We start from the raw sequence: 17,004 nt of genomic DNA, 5'->3' as shown, positions 1-17,004 counted from the left end.
CGATGATATGAATGGTGTAGTAGGCGGAGCTTATATTAATAAAGCACACCATTGGTTAGTATGTAAAGTAACTCTATCTATCCATCTGTCTGTCTGTCTGTCTGTCTATCCCACCCTGACAGCCCCCTGTGTGTGTGTTTATATGTGTGTGTCTGTGTCTGTGTGTGTGTGTCTGTGTCTGTGTGTGTGAGTCTGTGTGTGTGTGCATGTGTGATTGTGTATGTGTGAGAGTGTGTGTGTGTCTCTGTGTGTATGTGTGTGTGAGTGTGTGTGTGTGTGTGTGTGAGTGTGAGAGTCTGTGTGAGTCTGTGTGTGTGTATATGTGTGTGTGTCTGTGTGAGTGTGTGTGTTCATGTCTGTGTGTGTGTGTGTGTGAGAGTGGTGTGTGTGAGTGTGTGTGTCTGTGTGTGTGTGTGTGTGTTTGTGTGTGTGTGTCTGTGTGTGAGTCTGTTTGTGTGTGTATATGTGTGTGTGAGAGAGTCTGTGTGTGTGTGTGTGTCCATGAATGTGTGTCTGTGTGTGTGTGCCTGTCTGTGTGTGTGTGCCTGTATGTGTGTGTGTGTGTGTGTGTGTGTGTCTGAGAGTATGTGTGTGTGTCTGAGAGTCTGTGTGTGTGTCTGAGAGTCTGTGTGTGTGTGTGTGTGTGTACGTCTATGTGAGTCTGTGTGTGTGTGTACGTGTGTGAGTGAGTGTGTGTACGTGTGTGAGTGTGTGTGTGAGTGAGTGTGTGTGAGTCTGTGTGTGTGTGTACATCTGTGTGTGTGTACATCTGTGTGTGTGTGTACGTCTGTGTGTGTACGTGTGAGTCTGTGTGTGTGAGTGTGTGTGAGTGTGTGTGAGTCTGTGTGTGTGTGTGTGTGTCTGTGTGCGTCTGTGTGTGAGTGTGTCTGTGTGTGTGAGTGTCTGTGTGAGGTGGAGGGTGTGAGTGTGATCAACAAATAACAAATTGTACAAATAATATAGCCTTTCGTAGTTCAGAGCTTATTTGTTATGTTTAATAGCCTGATGGCTGTCAGGAAGAGGCTGTTCCTCAATGTGGATGTTACAGTTTTCAGTTTACAAAAGTTGGACGTGACTCCAGAAGTCGGGCATAAGTCAGTCAGTCCACAAGCCGTGATTCAGTCTGTCAGTCCAGAGGCCATGAGTCAGTCAGTCAGTCCAGAGGCCATGAGTTAGTCCCAAGGCAGTGAGTCAGTCCAAAGGCCATGAGGAGGTCGCTCACCGCCCCCACCCCCCCCCCCCCCCCTGACATTCCCCACCTCAAAACGCTGCCATTTGCCTTGCTATAGGATGTTCCTCCTCCTGAAGCAGCCCCCCTCCCTCGTTTGCCACCCCTCACCCCACCCCGACAGCCCCCGCCTCAAAACATGTTTTGCTCAAATTCTTCAGTGAGTCCAGAGGATTGAGAATTACAACAGAACAATGGAATTCTTTCATTTGCCACAACCAAGTAATGGAAGGATGCACCTTGACGGTGACAATCCAGAATTGCTGCAGAAATTGCAATACGATAGAAGTGAACAACAGCAGTTTGTTGAGGAGAATGAGCCTCTGCTAAATGATGAACAGAGAGCAGTGTATGACCAGGTGTGCAACTCCTTGAAAAGGAATCTCCCTTCAATGTTTTTCATTGATGCACCAGGAGGAACAGGAAAAACATTTATCACCAATTTGATCCTCTCCAAAGTTAGCGGTCAAGGTGATGTGGCTATTGCTGTAGCATCCTCTGGGATAGCAGCTACATTAATGCCTGGTGGAAGAACTGCACATTCTCGATTCAACATACCCATCCAAGTGGCCGAGGAAACATTCTGCAACATCGAGAAGAACTCTAAGACGGCACATTTCATGAGGCAAGTGATTGTCATTGTTTGGGATGAATGTGCAATGATTAGGCGAGAAAGCTTTGAAGCGGTGGACAGAACTCTTCAAGATGTCTGCAGCCAGTGGCGGACTGGCCAGGGTGTCAGCTTGCCCGATGGCAAGTGGGCCCCTGATGAAGTGAGCCCCCTATATCAAGTGGGCCCCTGATGAAGTGGGCCCCCTATATCAAGTGGGCCCCTGATGAAGTGGGCCCCCTTTGTCTCCTGGCAACCAATATTTTTAGACCAAGTCCGCTACTGTCTGCAGTAACACTAAGCCTTTTGGCGGCATTCTTATCGTTTGTTGTGGCGATTTTCGACAACTCCTTGCTGTGGTGAAAAGGGGAAACGATGCTGATGTTGAAAATGCCTGCATCAAGAAATCCTACTTGTGGAGACTTTTCACCAAGTTTCAATGCACACAAATATGCGATTTACAGAGGGAGAAGGCGACTATTCTCAATTTTTGTTGAAAGTTGAAGACGAGATTTTAAAGAATAAAGACGATGAAATTGAAATCCCACAAGACATGCTTCTATCTGCAGAAACACCGGAGAATTGTATTGGTTTCATCTATCCCACATTTGATAATCCTGCAGAATTATTCTCCAACAATTGTATCTTGAATCCTCACAACGATACTGTGAGAAGCATCAATTCTACATGCATCAAACGCTTCCCTGGAATCGTTAAGTAGTACAGGTACTTTTCTTTCAATGCTGTCACTGATGGAACTCATGATACTCACTTCCCAACAGAATTCCTCGATTCACTCGAGCTCTCTGGATTACCACCACTTTACCACCACCATGCTCTGGGTTCTAGATCATGAGATACAATCTGCTATTGAATTCACAGTGACTGGGAGCTATGGGCCTCACCTACTCATATTGGCGTTCTGGGCATCTACTTATTGCTTGCTGAGATTGGATCTGGGAGATTACAATCAAAGTTCAACCTCAGACTCTTTTGTTTTGTTCCCTTAAATAAGTGTGTGAAGTGACATTGAACGTTTCACCATATGTAGAAAGTATCACTCCATATTTTCTTTACACTCACATTCTTTGAGTGAATTTGAAGCAGTTTTGGCTTGTAATCAACATAAACTGTGTGGTTTTAATCCCTAAATAAATTAAACCAGCAGCGTGAGACCATCCCTGGAAGAGATTCTGTGGAAACACAATTTGAATTTTTATGGCAGGATTACTGTAGAAAAATGTCCCAAGGTGCTTCACAGAGGAACGGGGAAAGTAAGTACAGCCAAAGAAATTATTGAGAGAAACGGCCAAAGGGTTCTGTTTGAAAACAAAATCTAAAAGGAAAAGAGGCAGATCAAAGGGCCAAATGATTTTCGATCATTAACTGAGTTCCAAAGGATCTAACAAAATCTGGAAACTTGTTTTTAAAATTTCTCTCTTGCCAACATCAGAAGTTAACTGGGATTTAGTGATTGTACGTAGAAAATGGTGAATATGAACTTATACTGAACTTTTTCCTAGCGAGGAAGTCAGTGACAAATTTTCACCCTCCTGAATAAGGTGAAGAATACGGAACATGATCTATAATCCCAGTGCTGCCAGATGGATCATATAACCTGCTCTCACCTCATTCCTCTCTCTGTCAGTTTAAAGTGTTAATATGTTCATTGAAATGGAATTTAAAAAAAATTACTTCAAAATCCATAGAACTTAAAATAAAGCATGCACGTTACTACTGGTGTAAATAAATTGAAATTAAGCAAAGCAGAGCTACATTGTGGATATACCTATGGAATTGATAATGGAGAAAATGTCAGAACTTAACATACATAAATCTACAGAAACTTAATATTCCACCATGGCAGTTTAAAAATAGATCAAATATATGTATGATGCCCTTATAATAATTTTCCAAATATTTTCACCTTCAAAAGCAATTTAGTGATAGGCAATTGGCCTGAATATTAACTGGTTCCTATCACCGAACTCTACCTCCGCTGCATTGACGACTGCATGGGTGCTACCTCCTGCACCCATGCAGAACTCACTGACTTCATCAACTTCATGACTAGCGGAGTCAGGGGATTATGGGGAGAAGGCAGGAACGGGGTACTGATTGTGGATGATCAGCCATGATCACATTGAATGGCGGTGCTGGCTCAAAGGGCTGAATGGACTACGCCTGCACCTATTGTCTATTGTCTACAATTTCCATCCTGTACTCAAATTCAATTGGACCATCTCTGACATCTCCCTACCGTTTCTAGATCTCACTGTCTCCATCAGGAGACAGACTATCAACTGACATCTATTACAAACTCACTGACTTCCATAGCTATCTAGAGAAATATAAATCTTTGCTACACATTAACTCTGGTTCTCTCTTCATAAATGCTGCATCATCAGAAGATTCTTTACAAATGTTTTTTGCTTTCTATTTTAAAATTGGAAATGTCGCAACATTATCTAAGAGGATGTCTATCCAAGTCACCTGATCTGAGGAAGTTGATGGAATTAATAGCAATTTGATACTGCTAATTATTCATCTCAGACATTATGATTTAAATTTGTTGGATATACAGGTAGCAGGATAGCAAATAGAGACATAGGGAATCTGCTCAAAATAGTGATGAATGTCTATTACTGTTCCTTATGACTTCCACTCTGATTTCAAACTATATCCAACTCTACCAAGGACAATTTCAGAATCAGAATCAGATTATATTCGCCAAGTAAGTTTTGCAACATACGAGGAATTTCATTGGCCAGGTCAGTCATCCAATTAAAAGCAACAGATCACTCAAAGATACATTTTAACATAAACATCCACCATAGTGATTCCTCCACATTCCTCACTGTGATGGAAGGCGAAATAAAGTTCAAGTCCTTCCCTTGTGTTCTTCCTCGGTCATGGGCCTCGAGCCTCCATTGACGGGACGATCTTGAATCCCGTATCCGGCTGCGTTTGGGCCCTCCGCGTCGAGTCGGAGGGTTGTCAGCTCCCCAAGCCGGGCGATCGAACCTCGCGTCGGAGCTGGGTGAACCTTCTGCGGCGTTGGAGCTCCCGACTAGCCTCTCCCGAGACTGCAAGAAAGAGAAATAGAATATGCCCATGTTCTGCATGGACATTGTGGGCTGAAGGGCTTTTTCCTACGCTGTGCTGTTCTGTGTTGTGTAAAGATGATTTGCAGATGATGCTAAATAAGGCATCATCTTCTGTTGCGTCATTGAACACTGGAAGAAACTAAAGGATACTGAATAAACAAGGGTAAGATATATAGATATTTTTAGTTTAGTTTAGAGATACGCTGTGAAAACAGGTCCTTTTGCCCACCGAGTCCACGCCGACCAGCGATCCCTGTACACTAACACGATGCCACACACACGAGTGACAATTTACAATTTTACCAAGCCTATTACCCTATAAACCTGTACATCTTAGGTATGTGGGAGGAAACCAGAGCACCTGAAGAAAACCCATGCAGGTTACAGGGAGAACGTACAAAACTCCGACGTGGGGTTACTGAACATCCCGTGGTCTAGGCACAAGCTCAGGGGCGACCGCTCCTTTGCGGTTGCAGCCCCTAGACTGTGGAACAACATCCCTCTTCCCATCAGAACTGCCCCCTCCATCGACTCTTTTAAGTCGAGACTTAAAACTCAACTTTACTCTCAAGCCTTTCTTGACATCCTCTGAGTGAGGGCTATATGTATGTATTTATGTATGTACTTAATCTATGAACCAATGTTGTATAACGTTAGTACCTCCACCAATGTAAAGCACTTTGGTCAATGAGAGTTGTTTTTTAAATGTGCTATAGAAATAAAACTGACGACTTGACTTGACAGACAGCATCCATAGTCAGGATCGAACCTGGGTCTCTGACGCTATGAGGTAGTAACTCTACCGTTGCGCCACTGTGCCACCTTGTAAAAACATCTACCATTAAACCCACCAGTGACAAACAATACTTTTGTTTCTAAATGCTGAGAGAGTAGTAACTAATGCAAGCAAGGCCAACAGATTTTACACTGTGCAAACTACATTGTTTTTTTTATCAAACTTTATTATTACGGTGGTGTAACAGGACGCCCTGAGTTCCTTTTCTTCACACATGAAACAAATAACTCCATGAACTCATGGTGCATTAACTGCGCTCAATATGTGGAATGTTATGTTTGTCCAACACATTGCATCATTTTCCATGAGTAATTGGGCTTTGAAAGGTAGAGGGGGTAAAGTACTCATGATTCCATGCCTAGTGAAGCTGGTTGGGGACAATAAACCCAGCTATCTGCTGGCTTACTGCACTCATCATTTCCATACATCTAAAATGAATCACTGTAAAATCAGTTCCAGCATAGATTCTGAAAACTGACTTTCCACATCTGATTCTGGCTATCCATCCTCCAGTTGAACATAAACCTAATCAAAGATGTAAGCTTCGGAAATTTACTCTTTCACCTAAAAATAGTTCCTCCCATCAATTGATCTTATTATACTATTGAATTGGAACCACAATGTTCTGTAGCAGACACAAAAAGCTGGAGTAACTCAGCGGGTCAGACAGCATCTCTGGAGAAAAGGAATAGGTGATGGTTTGGGTCGAGACCCCTCTTCAGATTGAGGGTCAGGGGAGAAGGATACGAGAGAGATAGAGGGATAGGATCTATCCTGGCTATGTTGATTGTTAAGTTCATTAAGGATTATGTTTATGAGATGCAGGGGTAACAGTGGTGTAAATATTGCAATATCCATGCTAGTTAGAGGGCTGGGGGCAGCAATGAATGGGACAGGGTTCAGGGTAGCTCTTCAGCCTCGGGCATGTGATTTTTCAAGTTTAGTTGTGGAGCATAATAAAGTAATCCAGAGAGACAAATGAACGCACTATAAAATGAATGCTATACTGTTGGAGGTACAGTAGATCGAAGGACATGTTAGACTGAGTCAATTAGAGTGATAGAGTCATGCGTACAGTTTTGGTCTCCTAATCTGAGGAAAGACATTCTTGCCATAGAGGGAGTACAGAGAAGGTTCACCAGACTGATTCCTGGGATGGCAGGACTTTCATATGAAGAAAGACTGGATAGACTCGGCTTGTACACGCTGGAATTTAGAATATTGAGGGATGATCTTATAGAGACTTACAAAATTCTTAAGGGGTTGGACAGGCTAGATGCAGGAAGATTATTCCCGATGTTGCGGAAGTCCAGAACTAGGGGTCACAGTTTAAGGATAAGAGAGAAGTCTTTTAGGACTGAGATGAGAAAATCATGTTTTACACAGAGTGGTGAATCTGTGGAATTCTCTGCCACAGAAGGTAGTTGAGGCCAGTTCATTGGCTATATTTAAGAGGGAGTTAGATGTGGCCCTTGTGGCTAAAAGGATCAGGGGGTATGGAGAGAAGGCAGGTACAGGATGCTGAGTTGGGTGATCAGCCATGATATCGAGGGGCCGAATGGCCTACTCCTGCACTTATTTTCTATGTTTCTATGCAGCACGGCAACAGGCCCTTCGGCCCAACTTGCCCATGCTAACCAGGATGCCCCATCTACAGTAGGCCCATATCCCTCCAAACCCTATTCTCTAAACCTAATGATTCTGTTTAATTTAAAATATCCCGCAGCACAAGTTGGAAAAGTATAAGATTTAATTCTATTATAGAAGAATATCCAACATTCTTCCCTAATATGATTTCCCCAAAATTGTAATTTTCCTTATTTACTGATTGCACCATCTTATTAGTAGCTCCGGATAGGGTGGATGTGGAGAGGATGTTTCCACTAGTGGGAGAGTCTAGGATCAGAGGCCAGAGACTCAATTTAAGGACATACCTTTATAAAAGTGTTGAGGAGGAATTTCTTTAGTCAGAGGGTGGTGAATCTCGTGTGCGGACGTGGCGTTGAAGGACGAGAAGCTGAAGCCAAGAAGTGGATGCCAAATAACCGAACGGAAATGAAGTTGAAACACCAACTAACTGAAAGGGTGGGATGCCGAAACGCCAACTAACCGAATAACAGACATGACGTCACCGGGGGGGGGGGGGGGGGGGGGGCGGGACTTGCCAGCGATTGGTGCAGATCCCCGCGTCCATCACATCACTGGCCGATGGAGACGGGAGGGTGGGGGTCATTTTCCCACACAAGTGTAGCATTTCCAGCGGTTGCAAGGGAGTGGTCTCCCCTGTTTGCTTTCCACAGAGACCGCTCCCTCCATAACTCCCTGGTCAATTCGTCCCTTCCCACCCAAACCACCCCTCCCCTTGCAACCGCAGGTGATGCTACACTTGTTGTTTTACATCCCCCCTTGACTCCATTCAAGGACCCAAGCAGTCTTTCCAGGAGCGGCAGAGGTTCACCTGCACCTCCTCCAACCTCATCTATTGCCACCGCTGCTCTAGGTGTCAGCTGCTCTACATCGGTGAGACCAAGCGTAGGCTTGGCGATCGCTTCACCCAACACCTCCACTCGGTTCGCAATAACCAACCTGATCTCCCGGTGGCTCAGCACTACAACTCCCCCTCCCATTCCGAATCCGACCTCTCTGTCCTGCGCCTCCTCCATGGCTTGAGTGAGGCCCACCGTAAATTGGAGGAGCAGCACCTCATATTTCGCTTGGGCAGTTTACACCCCAGTGGTATGAACATTGACTTCTCCAATTTCAGGTAGAGACAGACAGACAGACAGACAGACAGACAGACAGACAGACAGACAGACAGACAGACAGACAGACAGACAGACAGACAGACAGAAAGAAAGAAAGAAAGAAAGAAAGAATTTATTTGCCACGCAACCAGGGTCGGTGGTATTTGGGTTGTCAGCAGCGGTACAATAATAAAGAACACACAACCACAATAAAAATGTAACACAAACATCCAGTTCTCCCTCAGCCCACTATCTCCGCCTCTTCCTTTCCTCTTCCCGCCTCCCCACCCTCACATTAGTCTGAAGAAGGGTCTCGACCTGAAACATCACCTATTTCCTTCGCTCCATAGATGCTGCCTCGCCCGCTGAGTTTCTCCAGCATTTATGTCTACCTTCTATTTTCCAGTATCTGCAGTTCCTTCTTAAACGCATGAACTCTGGTTGTTGGAGTGAACCTCCTCATCAGATGTTCAAAGAAAGTTGCCTACTTTCTATCAGCTACTTGGGATGGATTAGAAATGCCAACTTGGCCACCTGACAACACATATCATCAGAACTGTTTTTATAAACAGAAGGCCACGGTGTCGCAGTGATAGTGTTGCTGCTTTACAGCACTTACAGATTCCCTAGTGTGCGTAGGATAAGTGTTAATGTGTGGGGATCACTGATCGGTGTGGGCTCGGTGGGCAGAAGGGCCTGTTTGGGTGCTGTATCTCTAAAATCAAAAACTCAAGGCATGTGCATTGGACAGACTTTGTTTCTCATTTCTCCATTCATGGGATGAGGTTATCAGTGGCAATATTATTACACTAAAAATCCATCTGAAATAATCTGTGGGCTGAGGAGATGGTTGAGTTAGTATATTGGTTTAAAGTCACATATAGTAGAAACTGGTAAGGACAACAAACGTAATGCCCTGGTACTTGCATTAGTCTACCTTGCATTAGTCCTGTAGCCTTTCGTCCGTCCAGCCGTCCATCCGTCCGTCCATCCATCCATCCATCCACCCATCCATCCATCCATCCATCCATCCCTAAACATAACTAAAACTCTCATCTTGGCCTCTTCCAGTTTGCATTGTTTATACATTTGCGCAAAAACTGTACCCGATCGCACTACAATTTTTGCCACCTTAGTCACCATTCTCCTGTGCTGCAAATTCACCAAGTTTTATTCCGATCGGTTGAATATTACAGAAGCTATTAAGGTTTACAAATCGTAAAAAACGAGCATGCACAGATTGGTTTCATCTTCTGTCAGCAGATTGGACTTCCCTCCAGTCAGTCGCCGGGATGCTGATGCCACTACTGGCACCCGCTGTCAATCACCGGAGAGGAAAATAAAACTGAAGGAGCGGAGTGAGCAGAGTGTGGAGAGCGAGTGGGGGCTGCACCACCACGACAAGCCGGGAGCCGTTGAGTGAGGCCGGTGGTCGGGCACCGGGAGCATTTGAGTGCGCCAGGGCCAGGAGCCGGTGAGTGTGGCCAGAGCTGGGGCCGGGAGCCGCTGAGTGAGGCTAGGGCCGGGGCTGGGCCCAGCTGAGTGAGGCTGGGGCCGGGATCCGCTGTGTGAGGCAAGACCGGGGCCGAGATGCGTGAGTGAGGCCAGGGCCCGAGCCGGGAACTGCTGAGTGAGGCCGGAGCCATGGCCAAGAGCTGCTGAGTGAGGCCGGAAAGAGGGCCGGGATCCGCTGCATGAGGTCAGAGCCGGATCCGGGAGCCGTTGAGTGAGGCCGGAGCCATGGCCGGGAGCCGCTTCATGAGGCTAGGGCCGGGATCCGTCCCCATCCCAAGCTGCAGGATGCTCCCCACTGATCCCTGCCTGAAGCCAGTGGGGAGCAGCTGTGGTAGGCCACTGCAGCGGTTGGGGTAGGCAGTGGCAGGGGTAGGCCACGTCTGCGCTCCCCCCCACCGCACCGGCCCCCGAGAGCCACCACCTAAAGATGTCCCTCTCCCCCGGCTGCAGAACGCACCAAGAAAGAATGGACTGAATAAATCTCATCTTTAACGTTTAAATTGTTGTTACATTTTAAGTTATTCACGTTTTTAGCTTTAATAATTCTAATTTTCACTTGCCGTGCCTACGCAGTAATACCTGCGTGTTCTTATTCGCAATGGGAACCCAATGGGCGGGAATGGCTGCGCCGCCGGATAGCCACTAAGAGTAGATGGGGGTGGGTTGAGGGGGAATGGAGTGAGTGCGTGGGGGGGGGAGGGCAAGGGGCAGAGTGGGGGGCGGGAGGGGAGGAGGGGGTATCAGGGGCATCACAACATGAACCCGTCAGCCACGGCTAGGCAATTGGGGGCCATCGGGTCCCACTTAGTCTATCTAGTCAAGTACATAACTAAAACTCTGATCTTGTGCTCTTCTGGTTTGCGCGGTCTTTCTATTTGCGCAAAAGCGGTATGTGATAGCGCTACGATTTTTCACCAGCTCACTCACCGTTCTCCTGTGCTGCAAATGCACCAGGTTTTGTTCCGATCGGTGGTCTATTGTAAAAGTTAGTGAGGTTTAAACATCTTGAAAAACGCACGTGCGCAGATCGACCTACTCTCCTGCCAGTCAGCACCGCACGGATTGGTCTTTTCCCCTGTCACTTCCCATAACGATCCGCCCCTTCCTGCGCCATCGCATCTTTACTGGAGCTGAGGATGGCCGGCGGAGATCTTCCACCGGACACAATTTTCGGAGAGCCGGAAGGGGCCCGGCCTGGCGCGGGAGATGCCGCCAAACGGAAAGTGGATACTCTGATCCCGGCGGAGGTGAAGACCAACGAACAGCGCCCGCTGCGAGTCCCCATCGTACTGCCAGCTCCAGCCTCTTCCCCTCTGGTCCCCCTCGCTGGCTCTTGCCAGCCTCCCCCGTGATGCCCCCCTCTCCTCCACAACCCCCGTGTTTTCTCCGAGCTCTCTCCTCCCCTCCACCCACACCCGCCCTTCTCCCCACAACCTCCCCACCACCCATTCACCCATTCCTTCTCTCCAGAGATGCTGCCTGTCACGCTGAGTTATTCCAGCATTTTGTGTCTACATTTGGCCCACCAAGTCTGCACTCACTATTAATCAATTGTTCACATTTTTTCTATGTTATCCTAATCCCTACACATTAGGGGCAATTTTACAGAGGACATTCAACCTACAAACCCATATGACTTTCAGATATGGGAGGAAACTGGAGGAAACCCATGTGATCACAAGCCGAATGTGCAAACTCCATACAGACAGCTCCCCGAGGTCAGGATCGAACCCAGGTCTCTGGCGCTATAAGGTTCTACCAACTGTGCCATGGCACCCTCTCATGATATTAACTGTATTATTCTCCTGAAATTCTCCAGAAGGAAGATGGATAATTTCCAATCATGTAAACCGAGATGCCAAATAAATTAGAGATCGAGTTGAAAATAAGAACAATTGCCAGTGATCACAGAGTAATCATAAAAGAAAGTCAAAATGAAGACCAGGTGGAAGACATCCAGTAGCATTCAGGACATGGAATAAGACTGGGAGGAGTTGTGAATGAAGAATCATTCACAGCTCATTACAAGCAGGACCAGCAACCAATGACTGGGAAAACAACAGATCCTGCTCCAGTTTTTTGCAAGAGGGTCAGAAGCATGATCCTAGAAATTCCAGGACTGTTAGCTTAACCTCGACAGCAGGAAAAACACTGGAGTGAATTTTAAAGAAAACATTTGAACTTAACAACAGTAAAAGAAGTAATTACAAACTAGTGTGGGCTAATGGAAAATAGCTCATGCCTTACAAACTTAATAGGCTCCTTTTTACTTAATAAAATTCTCAGAAGAAGCAGGAGAAACGTGTACAAGGGTGACAGTGTGGTGTTCGATAACTTCACTGCCAGAATGTATTTGATAAGGCCACTCACAAGACAGTCCTTAAGGATGAAATAATTGGTGTTTTTTGGAAAACAATTTTAGTAGAAACCAAAGGGAAGGTGTTGCCAGTTCATTGTTTTTCATCAAATGGCTTTTCCTCAAATTGCTGCCAGTTGCTTTACGATTAATCCGTCGTTATTACTTAATACCAAATGATTGTTGTTGTGACTGCCTGCAATTGAGTAAATTATTGGCAGTCAATGAAAATATATATTTTTTAACTGGAATAAATGCGGTGAATGTCTTAACAATTACTTTTAACCGGGGTGGGGATATCAAGAACCAGAGGACATGTGTTTAAGGTGAGGATGACAAGATTCAATAAAAACTTGAGGGAAAAGTTTTCACTGAGAGAGTGGTGTATACATAGAAACATAGAAAATATAGAAAATAGGTGCAGGAGTAGGCCATTCGGCCCTTTGAACCTGCACATCTAGCCTGTCCAACCCCTTAAGAATTTTGTAAGTTTCTATAAGATCCCCCCTCAATCTTCTAAATTCTAGCGAGTATAAGCCGAGTCTATCCAGTCTTTCTTCATATGAAAGTCCTGACATCCCAGGAATCAGTCTGGTGAACCTTCTCTGTACTCCCTCTATGGCAAAAATGTCTTTCCTCAGATTAGGGGACCAAAACTGTACGCAATACTCCAGGTGTGGTCTCACCAAGACTCTGTACAACTGCAGTAGAACCTCCCTGCTCTTATACTCAAATCCTTTTGCTATCAATGCTAACATACCATTCGCTTTCTTCACTGCCTGCTGCACCTGCATGCCTACTTTCAATGTGTTCAAGAAGGAATTGCAGATGCTGGAAAATCGAAGGTACACAAAAATGCTGGAGAAACTCAGCGGGTGCAGCAGCATCTATGGAGCGAAGGAAATAGGCAACGTTTCGGGCCAGAACCCTTCTTCAGACTCACAAAAATGCTGGAGAAACTCAGCGGGTGCAACAGCATCTATGGAGCGAAGGAAATAGGCAACGTTTCATGCCGAAACCCTTCTTCAGACTGAAGTCTGAAGGGTTTCGGACCGAAACGTTGCCTATTTCCTTCGCTCCATAGATGCTGCTGCACCCGCTGAGTTTCTCCAGCATTTATGTGTACCTGCCTACTTTTAATGACTGGTGTACCATGACACCCAGGTCTCATTGCATCTCCCCTTTTCCTAATCGGCCACCATTCAGATAGTAGTCTACTTTCCTGTTTTTGCCACCAAAGTGGATAACCTCACATTTATCCACATTATACTGCATCTGCCATGCATTTGCCCACTCACCCAGCCTATCCAAATCACCTTGCAGCCTCCTAGCATCCTCCTCACAGCTAACACTGCCCCCCAGCTTCGTGTCGTCCGTAAACTTGGAGATGTTGCATTCAATTCCCTCGTCCAAATCATTAATATATATTGTAAATAGCTGGGGTCCCAGCACTGAGCCTTGCGGTACCCCACTAGTCACTGCCTGCCATTGTGAAAAGGACCCGTTTACTCCTAGTCTTTGCGTCCTGTCTGCCAGCCAGTTCTCTATCCACATTAATACTGAACCACATCAATACATGGACCAAGTTGCCAGAGAAGTTAGTTGAGGCAGCTGCTGAAACAGCATTTAAAAGGCATGTGGACAGGGACATGGATAGGAAATGGTTAGAGGGACATGAGCCAAATTCGGGCAAATGGGGCTAACTTAGGGGCATCTTGATCAGCATGGACAAGTTGGGCCAAAGGGGCCTGTTTCCATGCTGTATGGCTCCTTCGTGGTTCCATCGAGTGTGGCAGCCCCGCCAGCAGCTGTCTGTCCTTTCATCCTTTTTGTTATTTTTAGTCTGTCTAAAAGTTTGTTTTTGGAGGTCTTTTAGTTTTTTAATATGGGATGGAGGGAGGGGGATGTTGGGGAACCAGCATTCTGGAAGGCAGGTTTGCCACTACTACACGGGTGGTTTTAAACTGAATAGGGGGGGTGGAGTGTCAAATGGGATAGTCGAGGATGGAGTTAAAGAGAAAAAGAGTAAAGGGATGGTTAATGACCCCAGAATTAACGGGAAAGGAAGCTCACAAAGGGATAGGAGAGTAAGGCCAAGTGTAATAGGGATCGATGTGAAAAATGAGATGTGTAAGGAATTAAAAGTATTGTATATGAATGCGCGAAGTATAAGAAGTAAAGTAGAAGAGCTTGAGGCTCATTTAGAGGTTGGTAGATATGACATTGTGGGGATTACTGAGACGTGGCTGCAGGAGGATTGGGCCTGGGAACTTGATATTCAGGGTTACACATCCTATAGAAAGGACAGGCAGGTGGGCAGAGGAGGGGGGGGGTAGCACTGCTGGTGAGGGATGGAATTCAGTCCCTTGCGAGGGGAGACATAGGGAATGACGAGGTAGAGTCACTGTGGATTGAGTTGAGGAATTGCAAAGGCAAGAAGACACTAATTGGTGTTATTTACAGATCCCCAAATAGTAGCCCGGATGTAGGGTGTAAGTTGCAGCAGGAGTTAAAACTGGCATGTAACAAAGGCAATGCCACTGTGGTGATGGGGGATTTCATTATGCAGGATAGACTGGGAAAATCAGGTTGGTTCAGGACCCCAAGAAAGAGAGTTTGTAGAATGCCTCCGAGATGGATTCTTAGAGCAGCTTGTAATGGAGCCGACAAGGCAATTCTGGATTTAGTGTTGTCCAATGAACCAGATATGATAAGAGAACTCGAGGTAAAGGAACCGCTTGGAGTTAGTGATCATAATATGATTAGTTTTAATCTGCAATTTGAGAAGGAGAATGTTAAATCAGAAGTGGCAGTGATGCAGTTGAACAAAAGGGGACTATGAAGGCATGAGAGAGGAGCTGGCCAAAGTAGACTGGAAAGGGATCCTAGCAGGAATGGCGGTGGAACAGTAATGGCAGGAATTTCTGGGCATAATCCGGAAGACGCAGGATCATTTCATTCCAAAAAGGAAGAAAGATTCTAAGGGGAGTAGGAGGCAACCGTGGCTGACAAGAGATGTTAGGGATAGAATAAAACTAAAATAAAAGATGTATAACACAGCAAAGAGTAGCCGGAAGCCAGAGGATTGAGAAACCTTCATAGGACAACAGAAGGAAACAAAACGGGCAATACGGGCTGAAAAGATGAAGTACGAGGGGAAGCTGGCCAGGAATATAAAGAAGGACAGTAAAAGCTTCTTTAGATATGTTAAGGGAAAAAGAGTAGCAAAGTCAAATGTGGGTCCCTTGAAGGCAGACACGGGTGAAATTATTATGGGCAACAAGGAAATGGCAGAAGAGTTGAATATGTACTTCGGATCTGTCTTCACTAAGGAAGACACAAACAATCTCCCAGATGTACTGGAGGACAGAGGATCTAAGGGGGTAGAGGAACTGAAAGAAATTTTCATTAGGAGAGAAATAGTATTGGGTAGGCTAATGGGACTGAAGGATGATAAATCCCCTGGGCCTGATGGTCTGCATCACAGGGTCCTCAGGGAGGTGGCTCTAGAAATAGTGGACGCATTGGTGATCATTTTCCAATGTTCAATAGATTCAGGATCAGTTCCTGTGGATTGGAGGATAGCTAATGTCATCCCACTTTTCAAGAAAGGAGCGAGAGAGAAAACGGGGAATTATAGACCAGTTAGCCTGACTTCGGTGTTGGGGAAGCTGCTGGAGTCAATTGTTAAAGAGGTAATAATGGGACATTTGGATAGCAGTAAAAGGATTAGTCCAAGTCAGCATGAATTTATGAAAGGGAAATCATGCTTGACTAATCTTCTGGAATTTTGTGAGGATGTGACAAGTAAAATGGATGAAGGGGAGCCAGTGGATGTAGTGTATTTAGATTTTCAGAAAGCCTTTGATAAGGTCCCGCACGGGAGACGGGTGACTAAAAGTAGAGCACATGGTATTGGGGTAGGGTGTTGACATGGATAGAAAATTGGTTGGCAGACCGGAAGCAAAGAGTAGGAGTGAACGGGTCCTTTTCAGAATGGCAGGCAGTGGCGAGTGGAGTACCGCAAGGCTCGGTGTAGGGGCCGCAACTGTTTACCAATATATTAATGATTTGGAAGAGGGAATTAGTAGCAACACTAGCAAGTTTGCGGATGACACAAAGCTGGGTGGCAGTGTGAACTGTGAAGAGGATGTTAGGAGGTTGCAGAGTGACCTGGACAGGTTGAGTGAGTGGGCAGATGCATGGCAGATGCAGTATAATATAGATAAATGTGAGGTTATCCACTTTGGCGGCAAAAACAAGGGGTCAGATTATTATCTCAATGGGGTTAGGTTAGGTAAGGGGGAGGTGCAGTGAGACCTGGGCATCCTTGTACACCGGTCACTGAAGTTGGTTTACAGGTACAGTAGGCAGTGAAGAAAGCTAATGGAATGTCGGCCTTCATAACAAGAGGATTTCAGTAAAGGAGTAAAGAGGTTCTTCTGCAGTTGTATAGGGCTCTGGTGAGACCACATCTGGAGTATCGTGTACAATTTTGGTCTCCTAATTTGAGGAAGGGCATCCTTGTGATTGAGGCAGTGCAGCGTAGATTGATCCCTGGGATGGCGGGACTGTCATATGAGGAAAGATTGAAAAGACTAGGCTTGTATTCATTGGAGTTTAGAAGGATGAGGGGGCTCTTATAGAA

Source organism: Amblyraja radiata, chromosome 35 (genome assembly GCF_010909765.2).
Source record: "Amblyraja radiata isolate CabotCenter1 chromosome 35, sAmbRad1.1.pri, whole genome shotgun sequence".
Lineage (NCBI taxonomy): Eukaryota > Metazoa > Chordata > Chondrichthyes > Rajiformes > Rajidae > Amblyraja > Amblyraja radiata.
This window is presented reverse-complemented; position numbering follows the sequence as displayed.